This window comes from Mastigoproctus giganteus, chromosome 14 (genome assembly GCF_048544385.1).
Source record: "Mastigoproctus giganteus isolate SK-2022 chromosome 14, ASM4854438v1, whole genome shotgun sequence".
Lineage (NCBI taxonomy): Eukaryota > Metazoa > Arthropoda > Arachnida > Uropygi > Thelyphonidae > Mastigoproctus > Mastigoproctus giganteus.
The window spans coordinates 51,352,364-51,367,035 of record NC_143588.1 but is presented as its reverse complement, the minus strand read 5'-3'; the positions used below and the strand labels follow the sequence as shown (position 1 = coordinate 51,367,035).

Below are 14,672 nucleotides of genomic sequence, written 5' to 3'. Positions count from 1 at the left end.
AAACAAATGCTCTGAAAAACATTAATCACAACCTTCTCTTTTCTGCCATGTGCAGCCACCTGTGATGCCAATGTGTTTCAACTTATACAGTAACCAATTTAAAAATTTGCAATTATTTCCTACATCCAGCCCATGAGTAACTCTGGGGCTTAGGGGTCATTTGCCGGAAATAATTCAATTTCCTGCAATTGCATTCTTTTCAAGTCCGATACAAAAACGTACTCTCTACATCTACCATTCAGGGAGAGGGATTCCGGGATTCCCGCAAGGATCAATACTTAGTCCAACACTGTTTTCAATCCGATTTAGCAGCATGACACGAGATGTCCCAAAAACCGTTCAAACTTATATGTATGCAGATGACCTTACCATTTTTCCTGTCAGTCTTAAAGTATGAATACCATCGAACGGCAGCTCCAACTTGCCATAACCAAAATAGAATCCTGGACTTCACGGAATGGGTACTGACTATCAGAAAAGAAATGCGCCATCACTCACTTTTGCAAGAAACGAGCTCTCCATCCCGAACCTGAATTACAAATAAACAATACTCCAGTCCCGCTTGTTAATGCCATTAAATTTCTTGGACTACTATTACACCGCAAACTAAATTTCCAAGCACACATCACTTATTTGAGAACTTCTTGTTTAAAGCATTTGAATATACTTCAATCGGTCTCATCTATGTAGTGGGGAGCTGATCAGTATAATTTGCTGCATCTTTATAGAAATTTAATCCGATCCGTTCACGACTAGATATGCTTGTCCAATGTATGACTCTGCCAGGAGCACTACTTTAAAATGGCTAAATATGATCCAACACAGTGCTCTGAGGATTGTGCTGGGAGCTTTCAGGACTTCTCCAATCCAAAGTCTTTATATTGAAGCACATGATCCCCCATTACACCTGCATAGAAAAACGCTACTGCTTCACTGTGCTGCTAAGATCCAGAGTCTACCATCACACCCAAGTTGGGAGTATCTTTATAATACTTGTTAGGAAGCCTTCTATGATAGTAAGTCAAATGAAAATAGACTTGCCTCGCTCAGGATCAAAGAGCTTGTTCAGACTTGGAATGTCAATTTAAATTAAATTTTCCAAGATGCAACTACACCTGTTGCTCCTGGAGTCAACAGATGTAGCAGCATCTCTCAAGATATACACTTCCTCCGGTGTGGAAAAATATTATACCTCCCTGCAATATTAGAGTTACATTCAGCTCATGCTACTATGAACAACCATGCCTGTAAAATTTATACGGATGGTTCGGAAACTAAGAGTGTGTTAGGTGCTGCGGCAGTTTTTCCTTTATGTACAAGTTCAGCCACACTACCGCTTGCTTGCAGCGTCTTCACAGCTGAATTATATGCCATCAAGTTAGTGCTTAGTAAGATTATTGAGCTTTCCATCTCATCTACCATAATTTACACAAATTCTCTTAGTGCTGTTTCTGCCATAAGGGAGAACTTCTCCTTTTCTCATCCTGCATTGAAACAGATTCATTCCCAGCTATTCGCTTGCAGTGAGCCCAATCAGTTTTTGCTGGATTCCTGGCCATTCAGGAATTCCGGGAAATGAAAGTGCTGACTTGGCTGCAAAACATCCCTCACAACATCCACAGGTTCCTTTCTCTGATTATAAGTCTGTCACGTGCAAAGCATGCTGCGATAAATGGGCACAGACCTGGAAAAATGACACCAGCAATAAACTTTACCAGATAAAAGAAGATCCAAAGCTGTGGCTGTCTAACTTCCAACGAAACAGACAAGAGGAAGTGGTACTGGCAAGACTCAGAATTGGACACACTCATCATACTCATCACTTTCTATTATTGGGAGAAAACCCACCACAATGCTCATCCTGTCAGAAGCAACTTACGGTCTGTCATTTTCTGGTTGATTGTCCCTTACATTCAACAATCCAGTCAAACGCTTTTCAGTCACTCTCCACATTGAATATATCACCTGATTTATCTCATTTCTTAGGAAATGAAGCAAATATTGAAGAACTTTTATTATATCTAAAACATATTGGCTTGTACAGAAGCATATAATTTAATCTCTCTAACAATATCCTTTTTGTGAATTAACGATGAACAGACACAATTTGGACTTAGTAGCCCTTTGTGCGATTAAACCGAATAACAACAAAAGCAACCTAAAATGAGGCTTTCAGACCATAACCTTATACAAGGGGATAATCACCTCCTTATCCCTGCTCGCAAAATTTCTTTATATCCTTGACAAGACCACATAACCTACTCTGGCAGCCAGTCTGCACTGATCAGAAAACTTCATATCTGACTGCACAATTACCCCAAGGTCTCTTTTATTCTCCACGACCCTGAGTGTAACACCACATGGTTAGTACATTTCTCTGGGGTTACTGCTACCCATATGCAGTACTTTGCATTTGTCAATGTTAAACTTCAGTTGCCACTTCTTTGCCCATCTACCCAACTTTTCCAGATCCTGTTGCAGCAGCATATTGTTATTAACAACCCTGCTAACTTTTGTATTATCCAAACTTTGACATTATGCTTGATATACCTTCATCAGTATCATTCATAAATAAATATAATAGAGTAAGCTTATCTGCGAAAAGATCTAAACCTCCCAAGCACTTCCTAATTCATTTCACAAATATACGTGGTCTCAATTCTAATCTCATCGTTGTCCATTTCCACTTGCAGTCTGCCAAACCCCATGTACTTTTTCTGACAGAATCTCAGTTATCGGTTGATTCAACTACTGCTCATCTCAGTTGCCCAAATTATTCGCTGTATGATTTCTTTCACCTTAAAGGTGATACTTGTGCATATGTCCATTCCAATATTTCCTGTCACAGGCTTGGTAATTTGAAATCTCCTCTTTTCGATCATCTCTGGCTTAAAATCTCTCTACCTCATTGTGTCAAATTCATCTGTTGTCTCTACCGTTCTCCCAACTCCACTAATCACTTGGAGCTCTTTGACTTCCTCTCTTTGCAACTTGACTTTCTCTAGTTCAACTTTCCTTTCCTAACAGTGAGGCAATTTTCCTTGGTGATTTTAATGTTCAAAACTCCAGCTGGCTTCCGTTTTCTAGTTACACCGACCTGGCTGGTCAAGATGCTGAGGCTTTTGCAATTACTAATGGTCTTGCACAGATTGTTCATTTACCTACAAGAATACCAGACAATCCTAACCATACAGCCACTACGCTTGATCTTTTTCTCACAAACAGCCCTTCTAAGTTCACGGTCGAAGTGAGTGGTCCTTGAGGCACCTCAGATCACAACTTGGTGATTGTCTCTTCTACAGTGGAGCCTTTATCTCATGGCTATTCCAAACCTCGTGTTGTTTGGCATTACAAGAATGCAAAATGGGATGACCTGCAAGATTTCTTTTCTTCATTTCTTCGGTCGGACTACTGTTTCAAAACTTTTGATGTCAACGTTTGCTCAGATTGAGTCAGTGAAATTATATAAACCTTGGTTTTCTAATAAATGCGCTAAGGCTGTTCAAGAGAAGAACATTGAATATCGTAATTGGCTTGTTTCCAATTCTTCAGTTTCATTTTCTGCCTACACCAAAGCTCGCGACAATTGTAAAGCAGTTATTAATCAGTCCAAACTAGATTTTGAACAGGCTAAGAGTAGAAAACTTGCTTCTTGCCCTAATGGTAGCCGAGCATTCTGGTCTCTTGCCAAATCTATTGGCCGCAAATTTTGCTCATCTCTGCTCCCACCTCTGTCAAAACTAGATGGTTCTGTTGTTAAAGCTGACCTGCTAGCATCCCATTTTTCTTCCAACTCTTAATGATCTTGGTAAAACACCACCCACCATTCCCAACACACCCCATTCAATATCTCCTTTTGTCTTTGGTCCCAGGTGCCAAGCGATTTATTAGTGACTAAGCGATTCCCAGCGATTTATAGTGTTGTGAAAAATATACCAATTTCTTTAATTTTCATTGTTAAATTCTCTTTATTTTGTGAAACAGCTCGTTGTCTTACAATCAGTAAGTGAAGACACAGAAAGGAAACTCACCTTTCTTATTTTTTCTCTTAATCTCACTTTTACTAACCTAACACACAGTAATTGCTTAGTCACTAAGTGGCACTGCTCTTGCCTCCACGTGGCGGGGCTGTTAACCTGGGAGAGGAAAGTAACACTCCCATGGCCAAAAGAGCAAACATGAGTAGTAAAATAAATACTGGTACTACAGGGCTTCAAGAGAGTTCAAGATCCCTACCAAGTAGAGATACAGAAAAGACAAAGAGACAGAAGACAGATATGGACCCACCAAAAATACCGACATACATTGTTATACATGTGACAAGAGATCTGACATTAGAACGTATGTCTTCTTTTGTAATTCAGAAAACAGAGGGTTTAGTAGGATCTCCCAAGTCTGTTCGATGCCTGAGATTCGGGGACATACTAGTGGAAACAGAAAGTCCTAAACACTCCCAGAAGTTGCTAGCAACAACAATCTTTGGAGGATTACCACACAACACGCTGAATTGTTCTAGAGGAGTGATCTCTGAGTGAGATCTCTTAAATGCATTAGAAGAACAGCTCACAGAAGAATTAAGAAGCCAAGGGGTAACAGGAGTGAAGAGAATTAATATCCGAAGGGATGGAAATATAATTCCAACAAGAACTCTAATCATAACCTTTAATACTCCGGAACCTCCAACAACAGTGAAAGCAGCATATCTGAACTGCCAAGTAAGATAGTACATACCAAATCCATTGCAATGTTACAAATGTCAGAAATTTGGACATTCACAAATGGCATGCAGAAACTCGGCTACCTGTGGAAAATGTGGTTCTATAGAACACGAGACTACAGATTGCTCAGCCAACACCACGAAATGTACAAACTGTAAAGGGGACATACTTTCCTTTACACATTCCTTTACCCAGCCTATTCAAAAACATGCAAAAAATGGAAACAAGAGAAATTAATTCAGAAATACAGAACACAACACAACGTACCATAAAAGAAAGGAGAATAATACAGCCGTGGCTTACAAACAATGCATCATATGCACAAGCAATGATCCAGTATAAATCATAGAAGTTCAAACTGAAATTTCCATGCTGTCAAAAGAATCACTTAATGGATTGAAGGCACATAAACAGGAGAAAATAGTGAATACTTCAATTTCTATTAACACAGAACAAATACCAACAAATCAGCATAACAACAAAGACTGAGGTAAACCTATAAACACCAAAGCAACCGAACAGATGGACATAGAAAAAATAAACACATCTGAAGAACCATTACTAGAAATTTTCACAGAAGAAGATATGGACATGGACCGGCCTCAATACCCTAAAAAAGATAAGACAAAATATAAGAATGCTCCATTTCGGAAGCAACCCAAAAGCACTAGAAAAACCCAATAATGGGTCAGTTCATCCAGTGGAACTGTAGAGGACTATGAACCAATTACAACGATGTTCAGTATCTAATTACACATCATACGCCAATATGCTTCTGTCTTCAAGAGGCATACCTTAGACAATAAGAAACCCTTTCAGTAAAAAATTATACAATGTATAGGAAAGACAGAATAAGAGATGGGCCAACACATGGAGTAGCCATCTTGGTTCATAACCACATTCCATTAAACAGCAACCTCGAAGCGATAGCTGTAAGAATAACACTAAGATTTCAGGTAACCATCTGTTCAGTGTACCTTCCACCAGGACCAGGTATAACATTTGCAGAAATAGACCAACTAATCTCCAAAGTGCAATCACCTTTCTGTATAATGGGAGATATGAATGCCATAGTCATCTGTGGGGAAACACTGATATCAACAGACGATGACGAATAATAGATCAACATAATCTTTCTCTACTTAACAATGGTAAACATACTTATTTTCACTTTCCTAGTTGTACATCCTCAGCAGTAGACCTAACCATATGCACCCCTTCACTCCTACCAGAATTAAAGTGGCAAGTAACAAAAAACTGTTCCACAGGGGTTTGTTTGCTGGACATCATTCTTCAAATGGAAATTAAGGCAATCTACTCTTACTATTATTCAACATTCAATGTGTAGAATAATGTTTCCGTTCAAGTTCATTCACTAATATTGATGTTCCAGAAAATGCCTGTGTTTTATATGATAAACTAGTGGTTTATATATTAGGACAACAATCTCGTGTTCTCAAGATCTATTCTGAAACGTGGAGAATAGACTCGCAACATCAAAATCGGCGTTGTGTTTATTCACTCTGAAATCCTCCCAGAAGTTAGGCCTCAGAGTGTAGCAGAACTATGGCTCTTTTACTATAACTCGTGCTGTGGTAACGTGTAGCAAGAGAATGGCTAAGAGGCAAGGATGATTAAACAAAATATGGTTTATTAACTCTAGCATACAAACAGGTGTAAAATAAAATGGTTATATACTTTTATATAAGAGCTCTATCTCTTATCAAAGGGATAAAATGATATAAGGCTAATGATACATGTGTATAAACCTGTCTGTGTTCTTCGTGTGATCTTCAGTTGGCACTGCTGCCTGTACTCTTTAAAGCCAAAAATCATTTTGCAGTTTGAGTATCTGGGTGTATGTGTAAGTGTACTATACAGGTTTAATAGTCATAACTGATGGTATTCCATTAATACAAATGTATCTTGCTAATCTTAAACTCTAATTTCTAAGTGTTGTAAAATAGATGCTACCTTAGTGAGTGTTCCTATGAGGAGGGTTGTTTGTCAGTGGACTCTATTAAATAAGGAGTTATGTATTAATGTCAGACACTTTCATTCTATTAACTATTGTGTTGCAAATATAGGGTGAAACTAACCGGAATAAACTTTGCAATGTTCAACAATTGACGTCTAGGAACAGGAGCCAGCAGCAAATATTCTCAAGATGTTTTTATGAAATAGCCTCAAGAAAAAGAAGTGCTTCGCTCAGGACAAGACTCTTTGTCTCTCTCTGTATCTTTCTCCCTTCTCTCTCTATCTTCCTGATCTTTACGTTCTGTCCGTCCTGTGTGTGACCCCTGATCTCCATATATATATATATGTGTGTGTGTTTCCTCCTTTTAGAGTTTTCAATGCTTCTATTGGTCAAAAGGCTAATTTTGTGGGGAAAATAAAATCCCAGGGCCTGTTATTTTGGAGACCCGACACAGTAAAAAATGGAATTTATGAAGAGAAAGAGGAACTTCACATCTGCATGGGGTGGAATTTCCAGACTGCCCAGCGGTAGTCACTAGATCTAAAGTCGGTTCGTTCCTACACAAGGAATTTCTAGGCAACAATCACCCCATAGTTATAAGGTTCAGATTTCTCCCTGAAGTATGCTTCTTAATTGACATTACTCTCTTTTCTCTGACGAAAGTCATATACTTTCTCGCCGTTTTTATAAATATTATATCCACGATGTTCGTCTGATCCAATCGAATAATGATCTCTTGCTGTGAATCATTCGGACTCATAAAGATGGAATTGTGTTTTCCCTAGTGTGGCGTCAGCGAGCGTACGCTAAAAATCTGCCCAGCCTTCTACACGGAGTGAATATCACACTACAAGTACAATAGTGACAAAAGTATAAGGTGACTAGGTGAGGCAACAGCCCTCAAAGGCAAATGAAAAGTAAAAAACAAAATCCATACAGCAGTGACCGCTACCCAGTAATCACCACACTAACCAGAAACCCTCCCTGTCATCCCAGCAGACCACCCTGCTGGAAATTAGAAAAGGGCAACTGGAAAAAAATTTAGAGAACTCACAATATTTGATCCACAAAGCATTCAAGAAAAATTAGTCGATGAAGCTGTGAAACACGTCACAGATACCATAATACAGGCAGCTGAGCAAACAATACCCAGAACTTCAACTCATTTTCCACTACATCCAAAATCATCATGGACTGCATGAGAACAAAAAGACAACAATACAAAGCATGGAATAAGTTCCGGAGATATCCTACAACTGATAATCTTCTAAAATATAAACAAGCATGAGCGCTAGCCAGGTATGCCAGGAAACAAGCCAAAAAAAATTCTTGGATCCAGTTTACTTCCTCAATAAATAGAACAACAAATACACAGACAGTATGGAATAAAATACGGAAAATAAATGGGAAATACAAAAACCAACCATCCTTAGTATCACACAGGAATGGAGAAAGCATTACTGAACCTTAAGAGACAGCTAATATACTAGGAGAAACGTTTGCCAAAGTATCGTCAAAAGAATCATATTGTGGAGAATTTTTGACCTATAAAGAGAAAACTGAAAAAAAAAAAAAAAAAAAAAAAAAAACCAGAATTAATTTTAACACGAAACATATTGAATTACGTGAAGCATTATCAAAAACAAAACCAAGTGCAGTTGGACCAGACAACATCTGAAACAAAAAGAAATAGAAAACCTTCTTAAACTGTACAATTGCATTTTTCAAGAAGAGCAATATCCTGAAGCATGGCATCATGCAATAGTATTAGCTTTCCAAAAACCCAATAAAGATCAGAACAACCCAAACAACTATCGACCAATAGCACTCACCAGCTGCTTGAGCAAAGTTTTGGAGAAAATAATTAACAGACGATTAATCTGGTGTTTAGAAACAACCAACTGGTTCGATAGTGTGCATTGCGGGTTTAGGCATAATAGATCCACCTTAGATCACCTCGTAAGAATAGAAACAGACATAAGAGAAAGATTTATAAGTTCAAAACATATGGTTACCATATTTTTTGATATAGAAAATGCATATGACACAGCATGGAGGTACGGTATACTACAAGACATCGATGATACAGGCCTCAGAGGACATTTACCACTCTTCATCCAAAACTTTGTGAAAAACAGAGCATTTCAGGTCAGAGTACAGAACACCATGTCAAAAACATATAAACAAGAAGAAGGAGTTCCCCAGGGGTCTGTCCTCAGTGCTATACTATTCGTCATAAAAATAAATGGCATCACAAAACAACTGCCATCCACGGTGTTGCATGCACTATACGTAGATGACTTCAGTATATCGTATCAAGCACAGAATATGGGAACAATAGAGAGGCAACTACAATGCAAAATTAACAAAATCTGTAGTTGGGCCCAGAAAAACGGATTTAGAATTTCACAACAAAAAAGTCTGCGTACATTTCTGTAGGAAAAGAAACTTACAACCTGACTCTGAAATAACAAGGCAAGGTCACAAAATACCCGTCAAACAAAGCGTAAAATTTCTTGGACTCACTTTAGACAACAAGTTAACCTTCATAGAACATAAAAAGCAATTACAAATAAAATGTATGAGAAGACTTAATATCCATAAAGTGTTAACATCAGTATCTTGGGGAGCAGTAGTAGTGGCATGTGATGCAAGAAAGCAAGTGTATGAGCTATTGCAGCATCAGCCAAAAAAAAAAAAAAAAAAAACACACCATTCCCTCCAAATGCCTGTCCAGTTCCTCCTTAAATTTATTTAACCTATCAACTTCCACAACGACAGACAGACGTTTGTTCCAGTAATTAACCACCCGCTGGCTAAAGTCAAATTTCCGCACAACTATTCTACATCTGTCTTTCCTTAATTTGAATTTATGCCCCCTTAGGTTCATAATCTGAACAATTGAAAGGAAAGTGAACCCATTCAAGTCCTTATACACCTCAATCAGATCACTGCAATTTGCAGAACTTAAGCCCCTCTTGGTAAGAGGATCCCTTCATTCCCCGCACCAATCTTGTTGCCCTTTTCTGTACAAGCAAATCTACATCCTTCCTAAAATGAGGCCTCCAGACCTGTGCGCAGTACTCAAGACGTGGCCTGACCATTGCCTTATATAGAGGGACAGTCGCCTCCTTTTTTCCTGGTAGCAAAATTCCTATATATCATTGACAAAACCCCATGACCTGCCCTGGCAGCCTATCTGCATTGCTCAGAAAACTTCATATCTGACTGCACAATTACTCCCAGATCTTTTTCATTTTCTACCACCTTAAGTGTAGTACCACACAGTTGGTACGGTTCTCTGGGGTTACTTCTACCCATATGCAGTACTTTGCATTTGTCAAGGTTAAACTTCAGTTGCCACTTCTTAGTCCATCTGCCCAAAATTTATAGATCCTGTTGCAGTAGCACACTGCCATTACTGTCATTAACAACCCTGCCAAGCTTTGTATCATCTGCAGACTTTGACACTAAGCCTGATATACCTTCATCAATATCATTGATAAATATACAAAATAACAGAGGACCCGACGCCGAACCCTGTGGGACTCCACTAATAACATTAGCCCACGAATAGCAGCACCCATTGATTACCACCCTCTGTCTTCTTCCACTTAACCATCCTTTTATCCATTGTAGCAACTTACCCTTAATACCATTCTGCTCCAATTTGTACAATAGTCTTCCATGCGCAACAGTGTCCAAAGATTTCCTGAAATCCAAATATATGATATAAAAATTATTTTTTGCATCCAGTTCCTTTGTAACCACATCATAATATCCTATCAAATTTGTCAGACAAGACTTCCACTTAACAAACCCATGCTGTGTCTGAATTATTGCTGCAGTCTTGTCTAGATGATCCTGCAATGCATCTTTAACCAGTGACTCCGTTATTTTACCCGGACCAGTGACTCTCCATTTATTCTTCTGAATAAATGGAGTCACTGGTTAAAGATGCATTGCAGGATCATTTAGACAAGACTACAGCAATAAGCATACTGTTATACCCTGCTCAATCTGTACAAAACACTAGTAAAGTCAAAAATAGATTACGGAGCACCGGTTTATGCTTCTGCCAAAAAAAAAGAGCACCCTCGAATGGTTAGATCCAATTCACCATAGTGCACTACGAATAGCAACAGGAGCCTTCTGCACATCGCCTTCATACAGTCTTTATACAGAAGTTAATAAACTACCATTGTTCCTCAGGAGGCAACAGTTGTCCCTACTCTATGCTTACAAGATAAAATCCACAAGAGACCATCTGACTTGGACATCATTATTCTCACAAAAATGGGAAAACATATATAGGAATCCCAAAAGTGCAAACAAGCCTCTAGGAATCTGACTACAAGAGCTACTGACAACATATGATGTTAACATAGATAATGTTGCAAATCTTGAAAGGCACATGTTACCACCATGGATAAATCACTCCACAACTTGTGAACTCTCCACCCAAACCTGGAATAAAAATAACTTGTCAGACATTAACTTTCAACAACTGCATGCAGCACGTAGAACTAAATATCCCAACCATCAACCAATATATACAGTAGGAGCATCAGCAGTATTCCCAGACACTACACTGGCACGCCAACTGCCAAAAGAATGCAGTGTCTACACTGCAGAATTAGTAGCAGTTCAGATAGACCTGGAGTACTTCAGAACCACATATCATTTGAGAACAGTAATATATTCTGATTCATTAAGTGCAGTGCAAGCAATACCAACCACAACCAATATAACCCATTCAGTTCTCGTGCAAATTAAACAGATATTAACAGACTTAAAAAAAAAGACAAGAAATACTTTTCTGTTGGATACCAGGACACAAAGGGATAAAAGGAAACGAAGAAGCTGACAGAATTGAAAAATCAACAACTAGCCTCCAGAAACAACCTTTCCCAGTTCCGTATCAGGATTACAAACCAATCATTCAAAACCGCTCTCAAACACAATGGCAAGAACTCTGGCAAAAACAAACTTCAAATAAATTATATGAAATAAAACCAAAAGTTGAACATTGGAAAACAAGCAGAAGGAAATCAAGGAGAGAGAGAGAGAGAGAGGAAGTGGTTCTGACCAGACTACCAATTGGACATCACACATCGTTATTTACTGCATGCCGAAGAACCTCCAAGATGCCAAACATGCAATACTACCCAAACAATCAGACATATACTCATAGAATGCCCAACCTATGAAAATAATCGACAGAAGATTTTCTCATCATTATATAAAGGAAATCAAAACATCATCTTCAAAGATATCCTAGGTGACAAGGAATGTGTATCAGACATTGTCAGATTCATGCAGACAATCAACGTCTACCATCTATTATAAATAAAGATAGTGTATATAATCACAGAAAAAATTTAACTCCCGTGCATTCGACCAAGATATAGAGAATGAATATGCATGCAAAGACATAATATAACAAATGAACTGGCGCACTATGATTAACGTTTTCAATGCGCCAATAAACAACAAAACAACCAACCAACCATCCTGTTGTCTTCCACCAAAAGGATGTCAGAAGGATTTTGACGAATCTTGATGCTAAGAAAGCTCCAGGTCCTGGTGATATTTCTCCACTTGTTCTCAAAAACTTTGCTCCCAAACTTACTCCTGTTCTTTGCCGCCTTTTTTCACTTTCTTATTCCAAAGGCATTTTTCCTTCTGCTTGGAAATTTGCTCATATTCAGCCAGTTCCTAAAAAGGGTGACAAATCCCTCCCATCCCATTGCAATTACTTCTACTCTTTCTAAAGTAATGAAGAAATCAATTAACCGCCAACTCTTAAACTACCTAGAAACCTTCCGTCTGATCAAAGATCGCCAGTATGGATTCCGTCAGTGTCTGTCCACTGGTGATATTCTGGCTTATGTTACCCATTTATGGACTAATTCAATGGAAAAGTTCGGTGAAACACAAATAGTTGCTCTTGACATCTCAAAGTCTTTCGATCGTGTCTGGCATAATGGTCTTCTAAACAAGCTTCCATCTTATGGTTTGACAACTGTTTTTAGTAATTGGTTATCCAGTTTTCTGATCACTCACCGAGGGTGATGGTAGATGGCTCTCTGTCTTCTAACTTCTCCACTAATGCTGATGTCCCCCAAAGTTCTGTTCTTTCCCCTCACTATTTTCCTCTTGTATATTAGTGACTTTCTTCCATTAACTGGAAATCCTATTCATAGTTTTGCTGATGATAGCACATTGCTTTCCATTTTGAGAAACCTTGTCCTGCTCAATCAGATTCAACTTCTTGAAAATCTGCTACCAGTTCCTTAAATGCTGATCTACAGGTAATTCTCCAGTGGGGCAAAGAAAACTTAGTTGATTTCAACCCTTCTAAAACTCAGTGTTGTCTTATATCTCGCAAAAAGGATTCTTCTGCTCCTATGCTTATCTTTAGTGACACTCGGATTTCTAGGCAAAATGATATATCTCTTTGGGGACTGCCATGACTTCTAATCTCTCTTGGCACAAGCACATTACAAATATTGCTTCCTCTGCATCTAAAAAACTTTGTTTTCTCTTTTGCTCTCGGCATTACTTTTCTTTCAAACAACTGTTCACTTTGTACAAATCGCAAATCCGCCCTTCCATGGAATATTCTTCCCACATCTGGGGTGTTGCCCCCAAAACCTCTCTCAGGCTTCTAGATTCCATTCAGGAGAGGGCAGTTAGGTTAATTAATGACTCCTCTCAACAGTCTCTGTCCACTCTCTGTCTCATAGACGTACCATTTCTGCTGCATGCCTTTTCTACAGATACTTCCATGGGCACTGTTCTTCTGAATTGACTTCTAAATTCCTGCTCTCTCTTTCAAAACAGTCCGAACATGTGCTGCCCCAGCCAACATCCATTTACTGTCCAACTTCAAACTCACAGAACCAATATTTCATCTTCCTCATTTATTCATTCAACTGCCACTTTCTGGAAAGAGAGAGAACCTTCATACATATTTCCTGAAAATTAGTCTACAGAAGTTAGTCTAATGTCAACAAATATCTTCTTTTGTCTTCACAACCTCCAACCCAAGCACGGTACTAAGTACTATAGGCTCTAATACCTCTCGTTTGGAGTTTTCATAAAAAATAAATAAAAAATAAATAAAAAAACAATAGGCCCTACACCGAACCCTGAGTGACACTACTAATAACATTAGTCGACAAAGAGCAGTACCCATTGACCACCACTCTCTGTCTTCTCCTACTCAACAATCCTTTTATCCATTGTAGCAACTTGCCCTTAATGCCATACTGCTCCAACTTGTATAAAGTAGTCTTCCATATCTCTTACAGTTGACCTACATAAGTTCTGTGGATCAAAGTCTTATCGTATGAGTATGGTTTTGCCACTACTCGTCATGATACATGACTTTGCTTCTAGGTGAATGCCGCTACTCATGATATATGACTTTGATTCATAGAACTTTTTTTTCTAGGTAAATTGTTGACAAGTTCAATTATGTTTGGAAACATGCTAATTAGACGAGCTAAGTTATCTAGCCCAGCTTGAAGAGGTAGTTGTGGGTCAGCCAGGTTTAGTTCTGCCATCGTGAGTATCCTGACAATATTGTCATTTCTGAGGATATCAATGTGTCCAGTTAAGTATTATTAATGTTTCGATATTTTGAGCTACAATCGACTGTTTCCAAGCATATATCTTAATAAAAGCAGTACTGCACATATTAGATGAATCAACTCCATGTTGTTGTATAGGGGTTTGCTCTGGTAGTGTTAAAATGTGAGCCTCTCACCCCATGTTAGGCCTGAATTCTTATGCATGATGACTTTTCTTATAGGCTCACCTGTGATATAAAATTCGATATTGATATTTGACCTTTTGTTTGTAAAAGTCATTTGATCTGATTTAGAGTTATTAAGTTCCAATCTGATTGATGCTAGATATCTTTCTACTTGTGTTTTGTGATCAAGAGCTGCAGCAGAGAGTAAGGAAGA

General features: G+C 38.5%; 1 protein-coding gene across 1 annotated transcript in view; it reads left to right on the top strand.

Moving 5' to 3' along the window:
• Positions 1 to 14,672, top strand: part of tou (bromodomain adjacent to zinc finger domain 2B toutatis) — a 914,913-nt gene that overhangs the window by 764,942 nt on the left and 135,299 nt on the right. The window lies entirely within an intron of this gene.